Source organism: Pogonomyrmex barbatus, unplaced genomic scaffold, assembly GCF_055798465.1.
Source record: "Pogonomyrmex barbatus isolate J1 unplaced genomic scaffold, ASM5579846v1 scaffold1, whole genome shotgun sequence".
NCBI classification, from domain to species: Eukaryota; Metazoa; Arthropoda; class Insecta; order Hymenoptera; family Formicidae; genus Pogonomyrmex; species Pogonomyrmex barbatus.
The window spans coordinates 3,008,173-3,032,615 of NW_028297098.1; the positions used below are offsets into that span (position 1 = coordinate 3,008,173).

The 24,443-nt window shown below is 29.0% G+C and overlaps 1 long non-coding RNA gene across 3 annotated transcripts in view; it reads right to left on the reverse strand.

Moving 5' to 3' along the window:
• LOC148937953 (uncharacterized) overlaps positions 1-16,919 on the reverse strand; it is an 88,110-nt gene extending 71,191 nt beyond the window's left edge. For all 3 annotated transcript variants that reach the window (XR_016141389.1, XR_016141388.1, XR_016141390.1), the window contains exons 1-3: positions 16,638-16,919; positions 15,884-15,988; positions 15,727-15,801 (exon numbers count right to left, since the gene is read on the reverse strand). This is a non-coding gene — a long non-coding RNA (uncharacterized LOC148937953). The remainder of the gene's footprint in view (positions 1-15,726; positions 15,802-15,883; positions 15,989-16,637) is intronic.
• Between the last annotated feature and the right edge of the window lie 7,524 nt (positions 16,920-24,443).

Here is a 24,443-nt window from a genome sequence, read left to right on the forward strand (position 1 = left end):
GGTAACTTTTTATAGACTCTCATATATTTGTATAGATTCACGATTCTTGTACATAACAAGATATCTATGTCAATATGACTCTGATTTTTCATCTATATTTCCATTGTGCTTCTATTGTGAACAGACTATTTTCCTCTGACGTATCAAAATAAATTTCTTGAGAGAACGAACAATGCGATGAAGAGAATGTGAACATTTGACCGTTCGATCAAAACGATAAAAACCTTCTTTTACAAGGTAAAAAGAAGTTGAGAACAGATTTAAGAAATGAGTTCTGTAGAAGGACTGAAAGGAAAAGTAAGCATAGAAAGAGAATAGCTGCATCGAAGGAATATTGTTTGATAACTCAATTTCTTTCTTCAGTAAAAATATCAATTGTATTTTAAACTTTATGTATATATATATTTGTTTACATATCATTCATTTGTTAAATAAGATTTATAATATATACAATTATATAATTACTTAACTATATAAGATTAAAGATATATATATATATATATATATATATATATATATATATATATACATACACACATACATATATTTTTAATTTTATGTAGTTAATTTTATGTAGTTAATTTTATGTAGTTAAATATATATTATAGTCAAGTGGTCAAGTTATAAATGTTTAGAAACTTTATTGAATGTCATACAACTACAATATTTTTATATATGTTGCGTAGAAAGTTAATTTAAAAAACTTACTAAATAGTCATTGTTTAAAGATTATAAAAGTCATGAACAAAAATACCTGGATAAAACTGTCAATCTCTGAAACCGTTGTGGGAAAGAAGGATTCTTAAATAACTCTTCTCTCCTACTTCAGCGCATAAAAGATCATTCCAAAGGGATCATACTTAACAAAGACGAGACTACTTCTTAATATCTACTCCGTTAGTGATATTTAGCAGTAATATCTGTGTGAGTCACCAGAGTTATTCTGTTTTTCGAGATAGCAAATTTTGCGAGAATGATAAGGTCTGCTAACATGGTTTCGTCGACCGGCAGCACATTAACTGGAGACTTGTGAGAAACTTAGTTCGGTACGAAGTGTAAATTGCGCAAAATAATCGAAGAAAGCCACGAGGGCAAATGGGAACGAAAGCGGAATCACTGGCGTCAGCAATGGTCCTGGTGGTTAACCAGAAGAGGTAAAGCGCTGTTGCTAGGTAACCTGTTGCCACAATGTAATCCAGTTGCCGTATGCGATGAAAAAGAAAACCCACTATGTTATGATACTGTAAGCGAGATGAGAAGAGAGGCAGAATTAGAGGAGATAGAATTCAGTTGGGTTGAGATGATAAAAGTCGTATCGAGGATGAAGAAGTATAACGATATTTATAATGATATTGCACACATACAAATTGTAAGAGAAAAGTGCGAGAAAAAGTAAACTGAGTATACTTTCAAGTTTATGGATAAAAAAATGTTTAGTAAATTTCTTCAAGTAAACTTTTATGAAATAGAATATTATTAATAATTTCTTGAAAGAAAGAAAAACTTCTCTTTTTATAGAAAGAAATGAAGATACAAGGAAAATGAGAAAGAGAGAAAGAAGAAGGAAAAAAAGAGAAATTCATTTTTATTGAAAGACTAAATCAGCTCTAATACTATTGTATATAAATAAAATACATTGTGATTTTAGTACATCAAGGAATATTACTTTAACTTTTACAATTTTTAAGTAAACATGTGATATATTGCTGCTTCTTCTATAAAAAAAAAAATATATAAAACTTCCAGTAATTATTTGTAATAAAAGTGCAGAAAATATATTAATATTTTACAATAAAAAATGAATGATATTATTAAATATATCATGCAACAAATGTATATAATCTGTTAAAACAAGTACTTTATTTTCTACAATAATAGATTTTGACATTTTACATATGTTTGCTATATTTTACGGTGAATAAAATTCTCAAGCATTAAATTTATATGTATTAAATATATATATATATATATAAACATACACACACACACACACGCGCGCGCGCGCGCGCGCATGCACGCACGCACGCATATACACACATATAATATAAATTATGATATGTATAAACTTAATACAACATATTATAATAATTTTTATTATAATAATTAAATATAATGTTATAATTTGGATTAATACCTGATAGATGAATCGTTAATTATAAATGTTCTTGTAATTTTAAAATATACAGAAAATTGAATAAAAGTTTTGTTGAGAAAAAATATAATTATTTTCGTAAAATTTATCTTCGTTTATTTTAGATTTTTGTGTATGTAAGGTATATCAATTAATCATAGGCAGTCACGTAGCATTATCGAAGCGTTTCTTGATTTAAACGACAGGCTGTGTAACATGCGGATCGAGTCTAGTGGAGAGACTCAACGTATGGTCAGCCTTGTGTGGCTAGCGAATTTGTTAGCAAGCGGTCGTCCATAAATTTGCATCAGGGGTGACGAAAATGTGCGGGTATGGGCGTAATTCTGCCCTATACTTTGAAATGTCGAAAGCGTGGCTAATGGTCCCGTGAAACGTAACATTTCTCGTGAACGATAACATTTAACGAAATGCGAGCGCGTTAATTTGTGACCTGTGAAATACCACGATCAAAGCTAGGGATACGATAGAACAATAGGATCTTTGCATCCATCTCATACGCGATCTGCTTGATCTATGAACAGTTCAGTAGAGCCTATATTGCGTTACAATACTGTCAGTCACACAGACTCCCTAATGCAGCTTTCATTTACGAGGTATTAAAGGTCTTCCTAATTCTCTATCGAAGAAACCGTAATTACAACATTGTCAAAAGCTAAATTAGATTTTATTATTATTAACTTTTGTAATAAAATTTAAACTTTTTTCTTTTTTTCTTTGTTTTTATCACTTGTTCACTTTTCTCTCATTTAAAGTATAATTCTTTGAAAAGGCTTATATTCTATAATAAGCGTTCAGTATCTCCGTAAGCAACGATGATATGCGAAACGTATATACTCATATTAACGAAGAGATCATATATTTAAAAAAAGTATTTTTAACTGCACGTATCTTCACGATTAACAATTGTATTTTTAGCCTCTGATACTGATACTGAAGTTTTTCTTGAGCGGTACAACAATATTTATTTAAGAAGACCGCAATTACTTTTATATTACCTGATGACCCCGTTGATATTTAAGAAGGATATTTTAGTTCACTTGCCCTTGTAACATTATAATCCCTAAATAAAATGTGAATATCATATGTGATATAATCACGCATGCACATTAGAATATGTTTTTATATCCATTTAAGAAATGACAGATAACTATTAAAATAATGTGCTAATTAAATAATTAAATATATTGATAAATATAAAAGATTCCTAATTAATATATATTTAACATATTAATATACACTTAATTGATTAATAATTAGATCATACATTTGAAATATATATTTTAAAGTTTAATATGTATTATATGATAAAATATGCTAATAAACGGTGTATATTATATAATAAAATACGGTATTGGGTTCAACAAGATTTCAGCAACTAGCTTGTATCACTTCTGAAATAATCAAGTCGTTAGTAACTTCCGTTAGTAGATAATAAGATTTTAGTAGTTTGGATCAAATTAAGGACGTCCGTTGTTTAGAAATCATGATTGGTATACTAATGACTAAAGCAATTCTCTTGGAGCAAGTCTCCAATCTACTCTTTAAACAAACCTTTTGTATAATTTTAACTTTAAATCTCTAACAATGCTTTACTGGAACTTTATTAAGTTCTAGTAATTCTATTTAAACTTTATTAAATTCTACTTAAACTTTAATTCTAATTAAACTCGATATTAGAACGTAATTATAATAAATAAATATGTCATATATATATATATATATATATATCAAATATATAAAAATACAAAAAATAGTTGTGTAATATATTTGCATGATAAAAACATTCAAATTCCATAAATACCCATTTTTATATTTATGTGAAAAAAGATAATAAAATACTGTAATAAAATACTAAATCTAGATAATCTTTTGTTTTTAAAATTTAACAACAAGCATTTCTTTCTTAAATTGGAAGAATGTGCCTTGATGTGGCATCGCTTCTATTACAATTTTTTATGTCAGCAAGATCGTGTTCTTGATAGTGATCTAAGATGAGAAGAAACGGAAATCCTGTGATCTCATACAAGCTTTTGTGAACAATCAGCCACGCTCGGCAATCTTATCACGTTCGCGTATAGTTTTAGAGCCAGCTAAGAAACTCGTTGAATACAGAACTGGTTCACATTGTATGTGGCGTGATGCGACATGCAAGCATCGACTGTTTATTACAGTGACAAAATTGTAGCTCTCAATATTACGTGTAAATGCATATATATAAACACATACTTTTTGCAAAAATCTGCAAAGCCATGATGAATCATTCTTACTGAAAAGTTTATTTAATACATAATGTCATAGCGTCATGAGCTTTAATATTTTTATTATTTATAGAAAGAGCCGTGCCGCGTTAGTCTGTCAAATATTTATTCGCGTTATTAGTATGTAAATTATTGTATAGAGAATCTAACAATTAATCTTCCAATACATTAAGCAAATCATATTGAAAAAAATATAGCTTAATATTATGTCATATCATGTCCATGTCCATATCATTTATCAGATCATAGCAATAAAGTATCTCGATAAATCTGTGATTGCAATATATATTGCTACTTGAAACTTCTCAGTTGAAAAATACATTATTGATATTATGTACATTCGTTATTGATAAACTTGTACATATGTTCAAAATGTCTTTCAATAAAATTGACAAATAAAATTTATAATATAGTAACAATAAAAATTCAAACAAACAATAATACAATTAAAACATAAATTTGCGTAGTCATCATAAAGCATTCACAAAAGTCTTTTAGTGTTTTAATAGCGAATAGAATTTTATTGTACTATGTCACAATAACCATTGCCAATCGATAATCAAATTACTTGTAACGCAATCTTCGATTACGTTCCTGTTTGCAGTTGGTGAGAACAATATTTATTTGGCAGCACTAAAAACTACAATCTACTTCCAGCTTGCACCGAATGCGAACGCAAAAACGCGGAAAACAAAAGCTATGCAAAAACATGGTAACGGTCTGTTATTTGTAATGCAGATTTTCATGCATTAAGATCAGTTTGTTCCATATTTTCATGCAGAGCTTGCATAAACGTTTAAGATAATATTTCTAAATCGTAAAATGTTAACAATATATGTTTATTTAACATTTTATATATATAATTGTTAATTTTATATATATATAAAATTTTGTATATATATAATTAACAATTATATGATTTTTATTAAATTAAGATAAATGTAATAGTGTGTATATTTTCTTTTATTTCATATAAATTTTTTATGTATTTAAAAAAATATATATTATGTATCAAGCAAAGAAATTTTTAAGAATTTTACACAAAATATGATTTTCTAAAATATTTTTAAAAGATATTTTAACTATATGATAATTATATTTAAGTTAACAGTAGTATTAAAATAAAAATAAAGACAATCTTATAAAATTTTGTGGAAATTATAATTCATTAAAGTTCAACGAAAAATTATGATCGATAAAAATTACGATTTAATATGACATTTTTTTCGATTTTTTACGAGCAATGAAACAATATCTAATTATTATCAATATACGATCAGTCTCATACAAAGAAATCAAACTCTGAAGAAAAATGAGTCTGAAGCGTAATTTATCGGAAACTATGTCGATAATCCTCAAGGGTTAATCCAAACAAAGAAAAATTCAATTATCTGATTTAACAAGGGAATCAGGCATCTATTCGATGTTCGATGTGCGAGGTGTAAAACAAATTATAGACAAAACTGATAAATACATGATATCTTTCTATAATGTACTTTATATAAATTAATGAGATTTGTCTCAATTAAATTATCATAATCTTAGCCAAGTTTAATATTTATAAGATATATATTATAATCACTATAAATTGTTTGTAACTTATTATTAATAAATTAATATTAATCAATTAATATTAAGTAGTAAGTATTAAATAATATTAAATAGTATTAAAAAATATAATTTTTTTTGTAATATTTTATTAAAAGAATATTATAACAATGATATTTAAGAGATCTTCTTAATCAGATCTCAATAAGAGAGAAAGTAAGATTTCTGAGTTGTGTTTATATTTCTAAAGTGAAATTTGAAACCATGTAACAAGTTCAATCTGACTCGATTTCCGATACTGGGCACAATCATTTCGTTCTCATTTCCGACCCATGTAACAACATCGAAGTATTTCATTTCTATTATAGACATCACTTTACAATCTAAATTTATAAAATTACATTGCATAACATTATTGCATATTTTAATGGATCTATTAATATATATTATGTATCTATATTAATATATATTATATTAATTAAAAATAAATATAAAAGCATATAGAAACGTAAAAGAATAAGGAAAAAGGCAAAAGTAATTAATTAATTATAGGCCTCTTCAGAGTAAAACCAAACTTCGTCATTTTCATTTAAGTCACTTAACTATAATGACAGGATGAAAGTTTGCTTCCTACATCTTGCAAAAGACAAAACTTTCTGTTTCAAAACTGTTTCGTAGAATAAAAAAGTATCTCCATTATCTTACAATGAGACATTTCAAATATATAATATAGTTATAGTTTGTAATTCCGATATTACTAAAGCTATAATCAAATAAAAAATGAAAAAAATGGCACAAAATTACTACTATTGAATAAATAAAATTTATTCACAATAATATTTAAACGTATAATACATATAATTATAAATGATACTAAATAATAATACAAATTTTAATAACAAATCTAATTCATAGTTAATAAAGTTTATGAAAGGTGTCTAAATTATTTTGTATTTCTACATTATATTAATATTATCGTTTGAAAGTGAAATAATTATTATTTTTTATTAACTTAATATAAATGATCATCCAAAGATTTCAACTTTTTATTTTAAAATATTTATTATAAAATTGCACAGTCAAAATTTATACCTTTAACTATAATAAAAATTAATACAAATATTTGAATAATTTTATGTGTTGTTAAAATATTAATAACTTACGTTTCAAACTATGTGTTGAAATGATTGCTAACCGGATGTCTTTTGAATAATTCAGTCTTATGCATGTGCAAATTTGTTCATCGGAATTTCACTGTGCCACTACAATTTCTACTTTTATTTCCTGTATCTCGAGTGCATCGTGTGATTCACTCCTTTGGCCGCAAGTTTTTTTCAGTTCGCCAAACGAGAATCTCGTGAAACCGCGTCTATTTCCGGTTCTATCTTCCTCGCGACGCCGAGTTAGATTGGCTCGTTATAACGTGGATGACGTGTGCACGATTCAGTTTGCAACGTCCTGTCGCTAGCCATTCTAGTAGCCCCATGACAGAAGTATTATTAGACCAATACGTGATGAAAACTCGATACGCAAATAAGTACATGTGATGTTTTATTATTATGTGCTAAACTTTATAACTATTTATATACATATGTGTATATGTATTAAAAATAAATAAAAATGTTTACTCTATGTGATATTTTCTTATAATAAAAGCCTTATTAAATTTTTAAAAGCCTTATTAAATGAAAAATTAATTGATATGAATAACATAATTTTAAAAGAAAATGTTAACTGTTGAAATGTTTGAGTATTTTAGAAAAAAAGAATTAATTGATTCCATTAATATTATTGATTTTAGTAATATTATTGAAAATCAATAACTGTACGGAAATTAAATTTAAATGTTAAATATTTAAATTTTCCGTATGTCAATTTGTAACATTAAAATGGTTATGGTTGTTATTGCGTTTTATAATACTTCGTGTCTCTATCAATCATATATTGAGATTACAATCAATTTTCTGTAAAATCGGATAAAGATAAGAGACGTTTTTTCACAAACGTGAAAATCTGTAAAATGAATTTTATCCATCGATATCTAGTTTTCCATGTCACTTTGCACGCGATAGATTTGTAAAAGATAGGCATTGTTCAATAAAAAATCTAAATTGATTAAATCCTACGTTGGACGAATTTTTACAGATATCAATAGAAGTATTTAAAACAAAATGTGAAAATATTCATTTTTGTAACATATATGCAAAAGAACGTAAACATTTGCAAAACATGCATTGTAAAATTGCGCAATGCGACACAATGCAGAACACGCTCGACATACGTGTAACAAAAATATATATTAATTATATCATTTATTTGTGAATAGTGGAAATCTACTCAGAGAATAATCTATTAATATTTTATAAGAATAACAACACAACAAAAATGACAAAAATGACAAAATAAAATGTTTTTCTTTTGCAAAGTGAGATAATTACTTAAAATAACTGTAGACATATGGTTATATGATTTATTGCATCTCGAAAATTATATAAGACATTGATACTTTTTATTAAAGAAATAAAATGTCAATTTTGTATTTATTGTATAATGTTAATAGTAATTGTATATATATTAATATACACTTATATTTATCTTCAAAAATTTATATCAAAGGTATCCATTAATTTATTATCAGTTTATATAAGCTTTTTATTTTTTTCACTTGTCTTTGATTTTTTAAAAAAGTTTTAATATTTTCCACCATGAGAATATTTCTCGCATATTTCTCGCCATTTACCTCGTTTTCATTGTTAACAAATGTAGCACATCATCGCACAGTCGTCTCTTTTCATGTGCGTACAGATGGCATACTGCAATTTGCGGTGACAGACATAAGAGCACTCGTGATGAAACCAAGCCGCGATTCTATGTCTAGTTAAAAGGGATAAGTACGAATTGCTACGGGATTTTCCATAAAATCGTGCACGTGCGCGATCAATTTTACTTGCTTCATCCGCCAATTTCCGAAGATGCGCGATACTCCATATAATCGCAGTATATGCATGAATTTTATTCTCATCGAGAAATCGATGATACGTAGCCCACTTGTTCGTGCTTAGAATACATCATGTCGACGAGTCCGCCAACGCGTATGTTAGCGCACAAAGCTCCGTCAAAAATATGGAGTAAAATTCCGCGCCTCGATTAAAGGGGAGCTTCCGGGAACACTTGGTACTAAGGTACGGGATAAAGTAGCGTTACGGAAATTCGCCCACTTAACTCCGGCATGGATATATCTCGAGTTGCCTAATTCCGCGAACTCCAGAAGAGAGTAAAAAAGACCTTGACAACTTTAAAGTCGATTTCCGATAATTACGAGGATCGCTCCGGGGCATTCTACGACGATTTTGTGAAGTGCGGGAGAGAAAGATAGGCGGACCAACCATCTTATCTAAAAGGGAAAGTAATCATATTGCCGGTGTCGCGGACAAAAAAGATAGTTTTCGCTATCATGAATGGTTGGCGGTAACTTGCTCAAATTAACATTCTCTAGTTGTCACAACGTTAATTGCAAAAGTTAATTGCAAAGTTCTCTCGGGAGATGAAAATGATAAAGTACCGACTGAAGTCGGACGGTTGCATAGACGGAGTATAGAACAGACGTAGGGCAGAGCTTGTCGTCGTAGAAATATGCTCGTTGCAAATAAAATGTATTAAGCCAATTCAACATACGGTGACCTGGTTAAGAAATGTTATCTACCTTCTACCTTGAAAAAGAGATTAAAGATACGTATGCATTTGGAAACGTGATCCTTTTGGTAAGTTATTTTTAATACGTATTTTTATTGAGATGAGACACACACACACACACACACACACACACACACACACACACACACACACACACACACACGTACGGATGCACATTCGCACACATATACGCACACACATATATATATATATATACTATACATATATTTTAAAGGAACATCAGTGATAACCGTAAATTTATACTACAGTATCACGTGTCGCGTAAACTTAGAGATGTACTCTCTATGTATGGCGATGGAATGTGCAAGCGGCAAAGGTTAAAGCATTTTGGAGGTTGATGCTCTAAGTCTCCAGGGTCAGTTTTAACTGCCTCTCAAATTGTATCGCCACATCGTGATACCGGAAGTTCCCAAGTGGCAAAATCTGTGACCGCTGCATACACTCTCAAGTCTGCCCCAATTTACAATAACCGCAGTGGCTTTAATGCGAAAGCTACCGGTTGCCAACGAAAATTTGGATTGTGGCAATAGCAGGGCAATTACGAGACCGAATTAGATCACAATAGACCACAATATATCAAATTAAACGCACTTCTCTCTTTGATCCGAAATTTGATCATAGGTTGTAGTAACCTTAGATCACGTAATGGAATTTGGTAGAATTGATGTTATCATGGTTGCATGGATATTGGTTGGATGTGATTGTATGGATGTTAAAATGTTTTAAAAAGCTGCATTTCTGTAAAGATACAAAAAATTTTTTAAACTAAACAACAATTGCTACTAAAATCAATATAACGATTGAATCAAATGAATAGCATTATTTACGTTTAACATTGAATGTTCTATTTTCAAAGAAGTAATGTTTTCTATATATAGAAATAAAAATCATAATTTTATCATAATACATAAATTAGTATATTTTAATTGTACTATTATGTTAAATGTAATCATCAAATCATGCAAGTTGGCAATTAAAGAATACATATCATCATTAAAATCAAAAATTTATAACTATTTTTGTATATTTTTTTATAATTTTGTTTTCGTCATATATATATATATATATATATATATATATATATATATATTGTTAATTTTAAAGCTTTAATTAAGCCAACTTCTAAATTTAATACATTCACAAATATCTAAAAATATTTTTTTAATAAATTTCTTTTTTGTTATATTAACTATTATACTGATGTTTCTCACGCAAAATAAATACACACTAAAAACAACAAAATTTTAATGACATTCTTATAATCTCTATAATCTTATGAATAAAAATATTACGCGTTATCATAAATGCTCATAAGAAAGTATTTTTTTATGCCGAAAAAGCATTTTGTCTCTTTCAATTTCGAGCCACTTAGAAAAAGTGGATCACTGATCTGTGTTAATATATTTTCACATCGTTATATTTCTTAAACTTTGAGGAAAGCAGATCAATGTCTTATCTCCTTTTGCAACCCCGATTTCCATTTGGCTTCTGTCAACCATAGCGCGCTCCGTCAGAATTATTGACGCCAACGAGGTAAGGAAATTGAAATTTGTGAAACGTGAAAGGAGGGCTTTGGAATATAATCTATATTTTCGCCGAATACCAAGTTTAGATTTGCGATACTTATACTTGATGGATTATAGAAAGTTGAAAAGTATACTCAATTCATTGACATTCGAGAAGTTAATCATGATGTTAATTTAAATCATACTTATTATTGCAATATGAATAAATTATTATGAAATCAAAGATAATTATATTTTTCAAAAAAATTCTTTTTTATCGATTATTACATAATGATGTTAATAATTATTATTTAAACATGAAACGCTGATCAAATGCTTAAAACACTTTACGCATTTATTAATGTATGACTAAAAATTAAAAAAAATTAAAAATAAATTCATATTTTTGTATGTTAATTGCCAATAAATTATTTTACCAATAAATTTTGCCAATAAATCTTATTATTTCATAATAAGAATAAGACTATTTGAATATAAAGCATCTTTGTTCATATGTCAAAAAGTTATAATGATAATTATATCTATTAACTTTATACATTTCAACTTATTAGATTTTTGACAAAAAATCTATGTAATTCAAATAATAATAAATTTTATTTAAACACTTTTTATACATAACATATTTTATATTTTTTTAAGTATTTGTCGAAATACTTTAGTGTATGTGTATTTATGTCGCGTACTAATAAGCGTATTACGAGAATGCTCTTTTACTCAAATATACGTTATGTGAGATTGCTTCAACTCTCGAGAACTCTTTAAACGACAGGTGCTCTTTATAATTTAGTTTGCATTTAGTGCACAAACAGCTGCATACATAATTGCGACATGTTTACGTGTTCTAACCAACAATCATAGCGGTAGTAAACCTTCAAGAGAAGTAATTTTGAATACCTAACATGATGTTACTTGTTTATAGTACTTCATTTAAAAAGAGAAGATTCATTTAAAAATAATGTAACATATCATAAATATTCTTAAGCGTAGGAAGTATTGAATATCGTCTTACTACTTATTATTCTGTATTTTAATTATTAATGTAATATTATCATAATCAAAAGCTAACTTTTCTGAATTTCACGATTTTTTGAAATTTATTTGTGTTGATTATATCATATTATTACATATAATTTTTATTTGTTCAATTCTTAAAAATAAAAAAATATAAAAATATGAACGTGCATTACAAATATAAAGATAAATGTACTCTGCACTCAAAAATTATATTAGATAAGAAATTCTCAAAAAAAAATTAAAAAGTACGATTATCAAAATATTCTACAATATGAAATAACTAGAAAAAATTTAAATCGTATGCAATATAGTTTTATCTCGTGTATTCTACGTTCAATTATGCAAATGATATAAAGTCGTAAAATATAGAATACCTTTTAGCAGTTATAAAGTAAGTAAGATATTTCATAAAGCATTCTAACAATGTAATTTCTCAAATGACATTTTGTATTATTTATTATCCACCAGTTAAAACGGTAAGAGATAGATGGAAGGCATAACTATAGACAGTTAAGGATCAGCATGATTTTTTCATTTTCGCTCCAGAAGCGAAGTTAATTGTAGCTCCCGGCAGGAATTAATGGCGAGACGTGGAAGTTGTTTCGGTTAGATAAGGAGACCGCCAGGATGGAGATAAATAGTATCATGGCAACGCCTCTGCTTGCTGGTGATTCAGATGTCTTAGGACATGGAAAAAATATCAAGGAAGAAGTGAGAGAAAGCTGAAAAAATTATGAAATATTCACACGTCTTATTTCTTTCAAAAAATATTAAATGTGTATGATACTGTAAATAATTATTGCTTGTTACAGCAGCTAGAGGTACAATTATTGAGATAACGGAAAAGTGATTTATTTGCATTGTTTACTAAAGAATAATTATTTGTAATAATTGTTTAAAAAAATAACAATTTTATAAAAATAATGGAAAATGGGGGATAAAATATGAAGATATTTTTATTAATTAATAATTTTTTGCAAATATAACCTAATACATTTTAAATTATGTGTTCTTTATCAAGGATAAAAAATTTATTAATACGGAAAAATATATTAAAATTGTTACTTAATATTGATTTCAAATATACATAACATTCAAAGTTATATGAAATGAAAAAGGAGATATCTTTATGTTCATTAAAATAAATTACAAAGTAAATATTAATAAATAAGAATAACCTGCAGATAATCACGCTATAAATTGTATAAACTCATGCGAAATCTAATGCGAATTTTGCATGCAAACTAAGAGACAGTTTTAGCTTGCATGTTATTATTCGTGATTTCATTCGTAAAACTCAGCAAGTTGTCGTGAATATACTTAACATAATTCCCTTAAAAAGATAAATAACTGTAGGTAAAAAACTGCAGTAACACATTTCAAGCAAAATTTTACCTATGTATAAAGTAAAAATTTAATGTCACTTTGAAGTTCTTAAAACAGCATCAATACATATTATAACGCTTAAGTAATTTAGAAAATACTTTGAAATGCTTAGCTTCTCTAAATAATTATAAATTATTTATAAATTAACAGAAAATACGTTTAAATTAAATCTTATGATTAAACATGTGGAACAAATAAATGATGGCCATAAAATTTAATAATTTTTACTAAGCAGATTTTTTACTAAGCAAATTTATAAATTATATCATTGCAAATTTATAAATTATATCATTGCAAATTTATAATTTATATTTATAAATTATATCATTGCTGTACACAAAATTTATTACTTATCGGGATTATTATTTATTAAATATTAATTATTAAATATTATTTTCTCTGAATAACCATACTTATATATTTTGTAGCGACTATTATTACTAATACCTGAGACGTAGTCTGAAATTTTTTTTTCTCTCTCCTTACAGCTAGATTTCTTACGTTCTAATATTGTAAGGAAAATATCCTCAAAAATTTACATCCCATTGTCATATCATATGTCGGAAACTTGACAATTACATTTTCATTTATTATACTTCTACTTTAAATTTTCTGTAAATTAAGTATTCAAATTATATAATTTTACTTGTGTGACGGTGATCTGACGTATATATTTTATAAGATAAAAATCTTTTATAGTTTTACTGTATTATATTATGTTTCAAGAAATTATAATTTTTAATATTTATATTAGATAGTTCTTAATATTGTTTGTTCAGAGAACGTACTAATTTAGAACACTATATATGAATATTCCTATAACAGTTTATGCATCTATTTACATTAAATTTTCCTAAACAAATTTAATAGTTTACTCTAAGTATAACTGCATAGTTAAACCAAGAGAAATTCTCGATTCTGATGTCAAAGTTCTACATATTTGAATGTTTCATGCATATCTAGAAATAGTAAATTGATATATGAAAAGTTTTGTGAAAATTGATCTATTATATATTCTTTGTAAGAATATTGCATTTGTAGTATGCGATTGTAAGACGTTATTTAAAAAAAAATTCTATACATGTTATAATTTATGTAATTAATACCGCATATTTATCAATTGCTTTAATGAATTGCGGAAACAAGTTGACATAATTAATAAGAATTAATATATACTTAAAATTTATAAAGGAAAATCTTGTTGAATTTCCATAACTGTGTCTATAAAGATTACTCTCGACGTCCTTTCTTGTATTTACACTTCCATTATCTCTAATTAGAATAAATATATACTTAACATTAATATACAAAAGTTATCATTTATTACCCAATTAAGTATACGATTTCGGAGATATTTTTGCTATAATATAATATCTTGAAAAATATAATATCTTGAAAAAGAGAGAGAGAGAGAGAGAGAGAGAGAGAGAGAGAGAGAGAGGGAGAAAGAAGGAAAAAAGAAAGAAATAGAGAAGAATGATAGAAATAAAATATAAATATAGCTAATAAAAAACTCAGGCACCATTAAAAAGAATTATTTGACGTCATTAATTATATTCTTTTTACTGTGCAGAATTCATTTTTTAAACAAATTAATAATTTAATGTCTTATTAATAATTTTATATATAACTTAATATAATTTATATAAGTTATAATATAAAAATTTATAAATTAAAATATTTTTTATAAATTTAATTAAAACTTTAATTAATAAATATCAGCTATTATTATCTCGACTACCATTCGTTGATAAAGATTGAGTAGCACAAGAAAGTGATTTGTGCTGACATCTAGCAATATGTTTAATGCTATTTAAAATCTTTGAATATTTTTAAAGTAATTTTCTCAGTATATATAATTTTATTAATAGAAAAAATATGCTGTATTGCATTTTATATAAATATATATATAAAAGTGTTAATAATTGTAAAGCTAAATATTTTGTAAAATTAATTATCTTGCTTTATATATGTTATACATGCCAACAGTTGATAAAACATGTTAGTGAATTGCATTATACTTCTTTATGTGTACAATATAAGCATTTTAATTTTCTATAAATATTAATAAAAAAATAACATTAATAAAAATAACATTAATCAAATAAATAAAAGTATGGCTACATACGATATAAGTAGATGTCATCATTATCTGATTCTATTCGATCGCTTCCACCGCTCATCATTTTTATTCTACGCCAAGCTGCAATAATAAAATGTTGAATATTTGATTTTAAAATGTTTGATATATTTTTGATTATATACATTTCATATATTTTTTTTACCATTTCTAAAAAGTTTTCTTATACCAGGTTTCTCTTTGCTTTTAGAACTTTGATGATCGCATTTTTTCGAGTTAACATCTTCTTTTACAATACGCGAAGAAGTATCTTTAAAAAGCAAACAATATATTTTGTATTAATAAAATCGTCAACATTTTATTGTAAATAAATATTAATGCAATATAAATAAATATTTATTAGAGGTAAAATTAAATTTTTAATTATACAAATTTTAAACACAAACCAAAAGTACTTTTTATATGTAATTATAAATGTTAATATAAAAATAAAAAAATGATCGTGTTTTTAATTAATTTGCATTATCTTGTTTTTCTATACTTCATCTCTTTATGTACACTCCACATATCACACAATCGAGAGAATATTTTTAGCACAAGACTTATATACATTGCATTAGCATCATAGGTGCCGCAATGTCAAATACTTGTTTTATTGCCAATGCATTGTAAAATATTAAAAATGCTACAACAAACTGTATAAATTTTACAAATTATTAAGGTCATTTTTTTTAATTATAAATTTTGATAATAAGTCAATTTATTCTCTATTTCTTGTAATAATTTAATATGCTTAATTTCAGCGAAAAGTAACTTATAACTTATATCAAGAGAACTTGTAGTAATAATTTGTCGCGCGATTTTTCAGATGTCCTCAGATATCGCAATATAAAATTTGAATATTATGAAAAATTGCGAGTTATATTTCTACTCAAAATTTATATGTAAATGCACATTACCTAGTGTTGCACATTGCATTGTTTAATGCGCACAAATCACGATGTAGCGATGCAGCGATCAAATTTTTCTTGATTCTTGATGAAGATATCACATACACGTATCAAATAAAATGATATTTCACAGAACTGTGGAAATTACTAAATCGAATAACAACTTAGCACCGTACTTAGCACATACGCGTATTGTTGCGTATCGCGAAAAACGCGAAACACACTCACATCGAGTTACAATAACTTCTCGTAGTGTCGTAGGTGGTTGTAGGATAAGCAAAAGCTATTTAGCGAATCAGTTTGAAACAGCTAGCCAAGTAGCCGACAGAAGAGCGATCTTTGGCCAAAAGCCAGATACTCCTACGCGAATCTAGATTTTTTTCTGCTCAGAAGAAGTCAGAGTATTATTCTCTCTTACGTTTCTCTTTTGACGTCATTGAACTCAGCGAATCGAATTGTGAATGGTAGTATGTATATACGTATGTATATACGTATGTTTCAATTAAGTGAAAGACAGTAGACAATATTTGATGCAAGTATAAAATTGTATTAAGATTATCCTCTATTTGTAGTTTTATTATCATTGTATATTGTATACCAAGAAAATTTACACCTTGGTAGGTCTCACTACTATTTCCATTATTTCGAAATAAAGTTTAACGCAGTAATGGAATATTTAGTAGTATTATCAGATTACGTAACACACACATAATCATAAATTAAGTTTTTGATTTTGAATGTACAATGTACAATATATAACAGAATTAATTCTATGTATGTATACATTAAGTATGTAAACGCGGCATCAATCAATACAATACATATTTGATTAAAAAAATGCAAAGATATGTGCAGCAAGCGAGACAAGGTTTGTCTGAAATGCTCAATTAAGGTGTGTTATGCTGATAAATTTCTTTTGCACTAAGCATTTTTGCTTGCAGATACTATCAACGCTATCATCTTAACAAAGACGTGAGAATATGGGGTGCGTCGTGGACGTCGCTCAACCTTGTTGCTAGGCGACGTTTAACTGTATAACCATTCTGTGTCCCTGCCGTTTTGCACGAGGCAGCAGTTTCCAGATAGTAACTGTCGTCGGTGCAATCATCGGTCAGCCTACAAGGAAGGCGTTTAATATCCTTTAGCGACCACGCCGACGGTGAGCACGACCGCGCGACCACGCAAGAAAGTTCACTGTGTGCGCACAGTTAGCCCAGTCGACCGGCCACCGACGGTCGTACCGACTCGTAGAGAAATTTATATGGCTAGTCAACTACGACAATTGCTCAGCCACCCCGCGTACGTTCAGATGCTACACTAATTGGACCACCAACCAGTGGCCAATGGACTCCGCAATCGGGCCTTTAAACACATAATGTTGACTAGCTCTTTATCATGTCTTTTGCCGATTATGAAACAAGCATCATTACAACAGTCATATTTTTAAAAAAAGGCTAAGTATATACAAACTAGGTCAAATAATATTCTCGTTTTTCTTAAGCGACACAAATATTCTTTTTTAAAAGAATAGCGAAGAAAAGAAGAGCGAAGAAAAAATATGTTTAAGAAAAAAATGTTTAAGAATCTATTTAAAACCAAGAATGACAAATAAGCTTCTTATAAATATTTTTATTGTATACAATGTGTTTTTATTATATTAATTTTTAACAAGACAAATAATTATAAAATGCGTAAAAAAAGGAATATACATGCAAAAAGTAAAATATTAGCACAAACTCTAAAATTTTTTTGATCTCTATGAAAAATGTCGTTTTTTAAAAATACGTTTTGAGAATGAGTTCCAGCATGTGGTTCTGTTTGTCAAATACAGGCCACGAAAGATAAATATCGGATAAATCACGGAAGATAATAATGTTTTTCCTGACAAATACGTAAAATCTTTTTCAGAATATGTCTATACAATAGATTTCTAAATTATTACAAAATGTCAAGTTGTCCGACAAGCAATAAGAACTACTACTATTCATCTAATATAAGAATCTGGACGGTTAATTTCTTATATAAAATATACCTACTAGTATGTTAAGATTATTATATATTATATTATAAATTTTATTATTAGCACATCACTTGTAAAAAAGATAATGTAATATTTTAAATCTAATAACGTAAATAAATTTTTAAATAAATTTCTTTTTTCTTATTATTCTTTCAATTCTTTTCACTTAAAGATGGATAGGAAATGCTAACAAGGTACAAGATGAATTTTATCAATTTATCCGTCTATTATCAATAGGCTGAAGCGTTATAATATACCATGCGTTTCATGGTCTCGTGTCTGGACCGCAATTTCGCACCATTCAAACACCTTTGCTTTTCCGGCGGTGAATCGCGTGTATCTGCGGTTTGTGAAAATTATTTCGATTTCTACCAATCATAAAGTATATACACGCGTTTAATAATGAAGGTTTCGGTTATCTCGACCTCGATTATCAAAACCAATTATAAAAATCAAATTGCGAAAAGAATTATTGAAAGTCAGTGATGCAATCATGATTATTTACGACATTATTTACAAAATTATTTTATATTCAATTTATAATATTTACCACATCTTTTAACAAGAATGAATTATGTTTTTATTTATAAATATCAATAGTACGAAAATTACTCCATTCTTTAAATAATGATTTATTATTATTTATTAACATATTAATTGTGTTTTATGGCAAATATATGCAATTTTGGTCTTTTATTAATGTTGAACGACATTTGGTACATGCTGCGTATAAAAAAATTAAAAATTAGAAAAAAATCTGTTTATAAGCATATTTTTTTCATTTAAATCAGGGAAATAAAACATTGCAAATTGTCTCTATATAAATTTTATTTAAAATTTATTATTTAAATTTATTTAATTTTTATTTCAATAGCAAATTATTATTATTGACTGTATGAATAGCTTAAAAAATGATTTTAATCCTAAATCATTAACAAGATTATAATATTAGTCTTTCACTTGACAGTACACTTGACAATACACAAACAACACGAAACAAAACGCTAGAAAAGAATCATAAACTATACATTTCAAAGTCTTCTTTGAGATTAATACAAATTAATACAAAATACATACATTTCGTAGTTTCTTATACTTTTCTAAATAATATATATTTATATAATATATATTTATTTTAATTCATGATATACTTACATTGAATAAGAATGTAAAGTTAATACAATTTAACTATGTAAATACTTTATTAATGTATATATTATGCTAAATTGCTTCGATTTGTTATTTTTAACATTTTGTTTGTGATGTTTGTATGATCATATCTAATCCAACGGTTAAACATTTTATCAACTCAATTTGATTTACGATGAAGTTTGTGATATCCTTCTCATCTATATATTTTTTTTATCTCGGATAATTTTAAAGGCGCTTTCAATTTTAATAACTAAATTTAAGATATAATAGTAACAACAATTATTTAGTTTTACTTAATTTATTTCGATTTATTTTGTTTTTTTATTTTGTTTTTTAACAATTGTTTTTCGCACTGAGGATGACCATATTAAAGATCGAAATGTTTACGTGACTGTTTGAAGTTTTATAAATGTTAAGATTTGTCAAAAATATATCTAGCAATGTCACCTAGCTTTGACTCGAATAGTCTGATTCTTTATATTCTTGATTTATTTTTATACTTAACTTTTGTTATTAATCTTCTAAATTTTTAAATTATATTTAAAATTTAATTTGTTTTAATTAACTGTATAAAATACAAACAAAAGAAGCGCAAGAAACATGGAAACGTGAGTTTCGGAAGAAAACTTGATACACGCAACCTACACTTTAACGCAGACAGGGAAAAGAAGAGTATCTAAAAGGGAAGAAGGATCAAATATGCGCAGTAAATTAATGCCGGCTCTTTAGCTAAATTAATTACATCAATTGTAATTACACTTAAAACGCGCCAGTGCATCCCGTGCTAAACGGTGCCACCGCTTCTTATATACGTGAATCTTTTCCTTCGCTACCCTCCCATTCATTCTCTTTTCTTCTTCTTCCCCTTCAACATAGTTTGTATCTCACTCTTACGCGACGATACTGATAGTCACAGTTTCCATTGACTATCCGTAAGAGCGTATAAAACATGTAAGAAACATGTGTTCGCACACAGACAAGACATTCATTTTTAATTAGACACTCATTTTTGCACGTGCAGAAGTGACCGACACGCATACCACATCCATATTTGTCGTTAGAATTAACGAAGAACGTTTTCTACCATTTAATTTAACAACGGAAGTTTAAATTATATAGATATAGCAAAAGATTTACAATTTAATTTAAAAATTAAAATTGTGTGTCTAGAATTGATATTCTTTATAATCTCTAAACATATAATGGCTTCTATCTCATTTAAATATCCCTCACTCAATTTATCTTTTATTCTCTAAAGTTTTTATTTTATTCTCTTAGTATTCTCTTAGTATGTTTCAACATCTTCACGATCTCATTGCTATCTGTTTAGAAAAAAAAAAGAAAAAAAAAGAGAGAGAAACTGACTGACATTGCTTATTCTACTTACTTAAAACAATACCAATTTTGTACGATGAGTTACATTACGCGACTGGCAACAGTACAATGTTCATCTCGATGAAGAAACAGAAATCTCTGCATGGAATCGATTTTTCAGCGATGTGCCCTCGAGGTATCAGAAAGAGAAAAGAAGGTCCGATAAGGGTCATCGAGAGAAACGAGCGCGGGGTGAACCGCGTAGCGTGGAAGCGAGGAAGAGAGAAATGAGAAGGAAAACGGTGCGACGCAATGTAGTAAGGGGAGGTGAGGAGGAGGGCCGTTTGTCGGACATACCTCGGGGCCACCCTGGCGTCTAATTGCGTGTAATGCACTCCTGACTTGCCTGGCCTCGAGTTACCGCCAGAGAAGAGTCGGACGAAAAACTCGGGTCGCGCGGCAGCAAAACCCCGACGATCGCGGGGACGCCGTGCTATGTCCGGAACGCTCGGACCCACACGACGTGGACGATGAGGATGGCGAGGACGGCGACGCCCTCCAGGACGTCGATCCCCTCGTGCCATTGAGGCCGGGGACGGGGTCGCGTCCTTTCCGTTCAGTTCGTGTTGCGGCTCCGTGGAATGTTACCGGCACCTTCTGACCGCTAAAATGAAGACGCGTTCTTCACCATGCTGAGCCGCCTATTGCACAGACAAAATCCTTTCTATTGCGAGCTAGCTTTTCGATCTCCCGAAAAAGAGAATGCTGTGAGAAAATACTTGAAGACACATCTTGATGGAATGGAGAAAGTATCTATATCGAATCAAAATATTATAAATGGAATGATCATGCAAATATTATATCATATTTTCATCAAGTTTGATAAATATCGGCTGTAGCATCACATCTTTGACAATTTTAAATTTTAATGCAATAGTCAAGCTATGGCCATTTAAGATTGAAAAATAAATGCTATGAAATATCAAAAAATTGTAAAAATTTGTTTGTTTAATCTACTTTACCTTTTTTGAATATATTAATTGATATAATTGCATATAAGATATAAAAAAGATCATATTAATAATCATATGTAAAAAAAACATCAGGTCATTTGAAATTGTCAAACGTCTGTTCGTTCCTAAATATATTCAACACTTTTTTTCTGACTATTTCTATAAAGTGAGCATGTTTTTTTTCCAAGAGCTCGAAGATGGGTTGAAGAGAAATCATCCGAATCCCAACAGCGGCATCCTTTTATTGTGGAATGACCATCTTGAGACCTTCCAAAGAACCGGAGGCGGAGAGACGTCCGGTGAAGCGAGAACTACGACCGCGATTATTTAGCGTAGCTAAGATCTGTCGGTACGGGTTTTTTGTCGCGAGAGCTTATTATGAATAATGATTTATGTTTTGTCTGTGCCCCAGTATCAGGGTGTTCCTCTACAGAGCGAATAAGCGAGAAGGCGCGAAAAAGATGAGCTTATGACGATAGTGCGCGACCAAAAGAGAGGTATATAGAGGGGTTAATAACGGTCGCGTGTTGTAATACCTACCATTATCCACAAACCGACCGCCTAACAAGCTACCTGCTAATAATACACGACGGCACAGCACACACGATCACGTGCGTGATCTTTTTACTTGGAGCCTATCGAGTTTTTTGTCATTGCGATCGCTAGGCGGAGCCGCGAGCCGATATCGTATGCCGATCAATCTAAATAAACCGCCAGTTTTAAATCGCTAAAGGAAAACATAAGTTAGAAATGTGAAAGTTTTTGGAATCCATAGAACTGGTATGAATTATCGACGGTACTATTCATTAGATTATAACTTGTTACTTTGTGTTATTAAGATTGACACACAGATTTCTATCATCCATCGAATAAAAACTCATCCAACATTGCTTAAGTTATGTGTGAACTTCAAGCCAGTTTTAATTATCGCTGAAGATATCTATTTATTTATGTATTTGCAGTGTGCTATTGCTTATAATAAAATGTAAAATGCAGTATGATCTATCGCTTGAACTATTACTTCTTCGAATTAATGGTTGTTACGGACTAGGCTAGAGTATATACAAAAACTCGGTCGCGATACGAGCGGATATAAGCGGACGGCATAGAGTTTGTACAAAAGGCCACTCGGCAAAAGTCAATCAGTAGTCGAGCAATTATATCCGGCCGAGTGGATCGCTTTCGCTCCATCTGCTTGATCGCCTTCGCTCCATCTGTCATCGGTCGGCGATCCGCGAGCAAAGGAGCAACCGAATGGAGAGGAAAGAGGTAAGAAAGGAGCAGCTTTTACGAGCCGCGAGATGACAGGGCGCAACGGCGAACACCAACTTCCGGCTAGCATTTTTTCATCGCCCAGTTACTGTTCTCTGTCACTGTATAATTTCTTTGTGCACGTCGCGGAACATGTCGCTGTACCGCAGATTAACTATGGAATGTATATGTGAATGTCCATATTCGATGGCAGATGTGTTTGTTTTAACAGATGTGGGAGAACTAAAGGTAGAACCAAACATAAATTCATATATGAGTTAAAAAATATTGATATAAATTTGGTAAATAAAAATATAAAGGAAAAATATTTGGCATAATTATCAAATTTTTATATTAAGTCAAAAGATTTGACTTATTTATTTTATTATCAGAATTTATTTTGTTAAACAAAGAGATATGACATTTTATGAAAATTGGAGTTGATAATTAATCAATGGTAAATATTTATCTTGCTTAAGATACATATTAAGCTTGAAACAAAGATTCAAGATTATTTTATATAAAATTAAATAAGAATATCACATTGTTACATTATTTGTATGCAAATGCTTTAAGAAAATATATGGAAATAAGAAATAAATGGAATAATGATGCTTTATTATATTATATTGATTATTATGTTTATGTGATAACAAAAATTACGAAGATGAAGAAAATTGATTTTAGAAACAAATTCTTCGCGATTATCTATATGTAATCTCGCGGTGCCAATAAAAAAGAAGTAATAATATTTAAAATGTTACAGATTGTTTTAACATCAGGATGGGGGACTTCCATCTATGCGTGTACACGGCGTGCTGTTCGTCGTTCAGTCGCAATTACGGATTGGGGCCGAACTGAGAAAAACGCCCAGTGCATCGCTTGCCAATTACTGGAAGGAAGGGCAAGGGAGGTTCCAATTTGTTGCAAACATCTCTCAGCGAAGGGCGGAAGCGGCACGGAAGGGTGTGGCGGTATTCGCCGATCGCGAATCGCGTGGCTATTCCGACTCTGCACGGAATCCTTTAAGAGCGTGAAAGAGCGTACGTATATATGGCTTGTTAC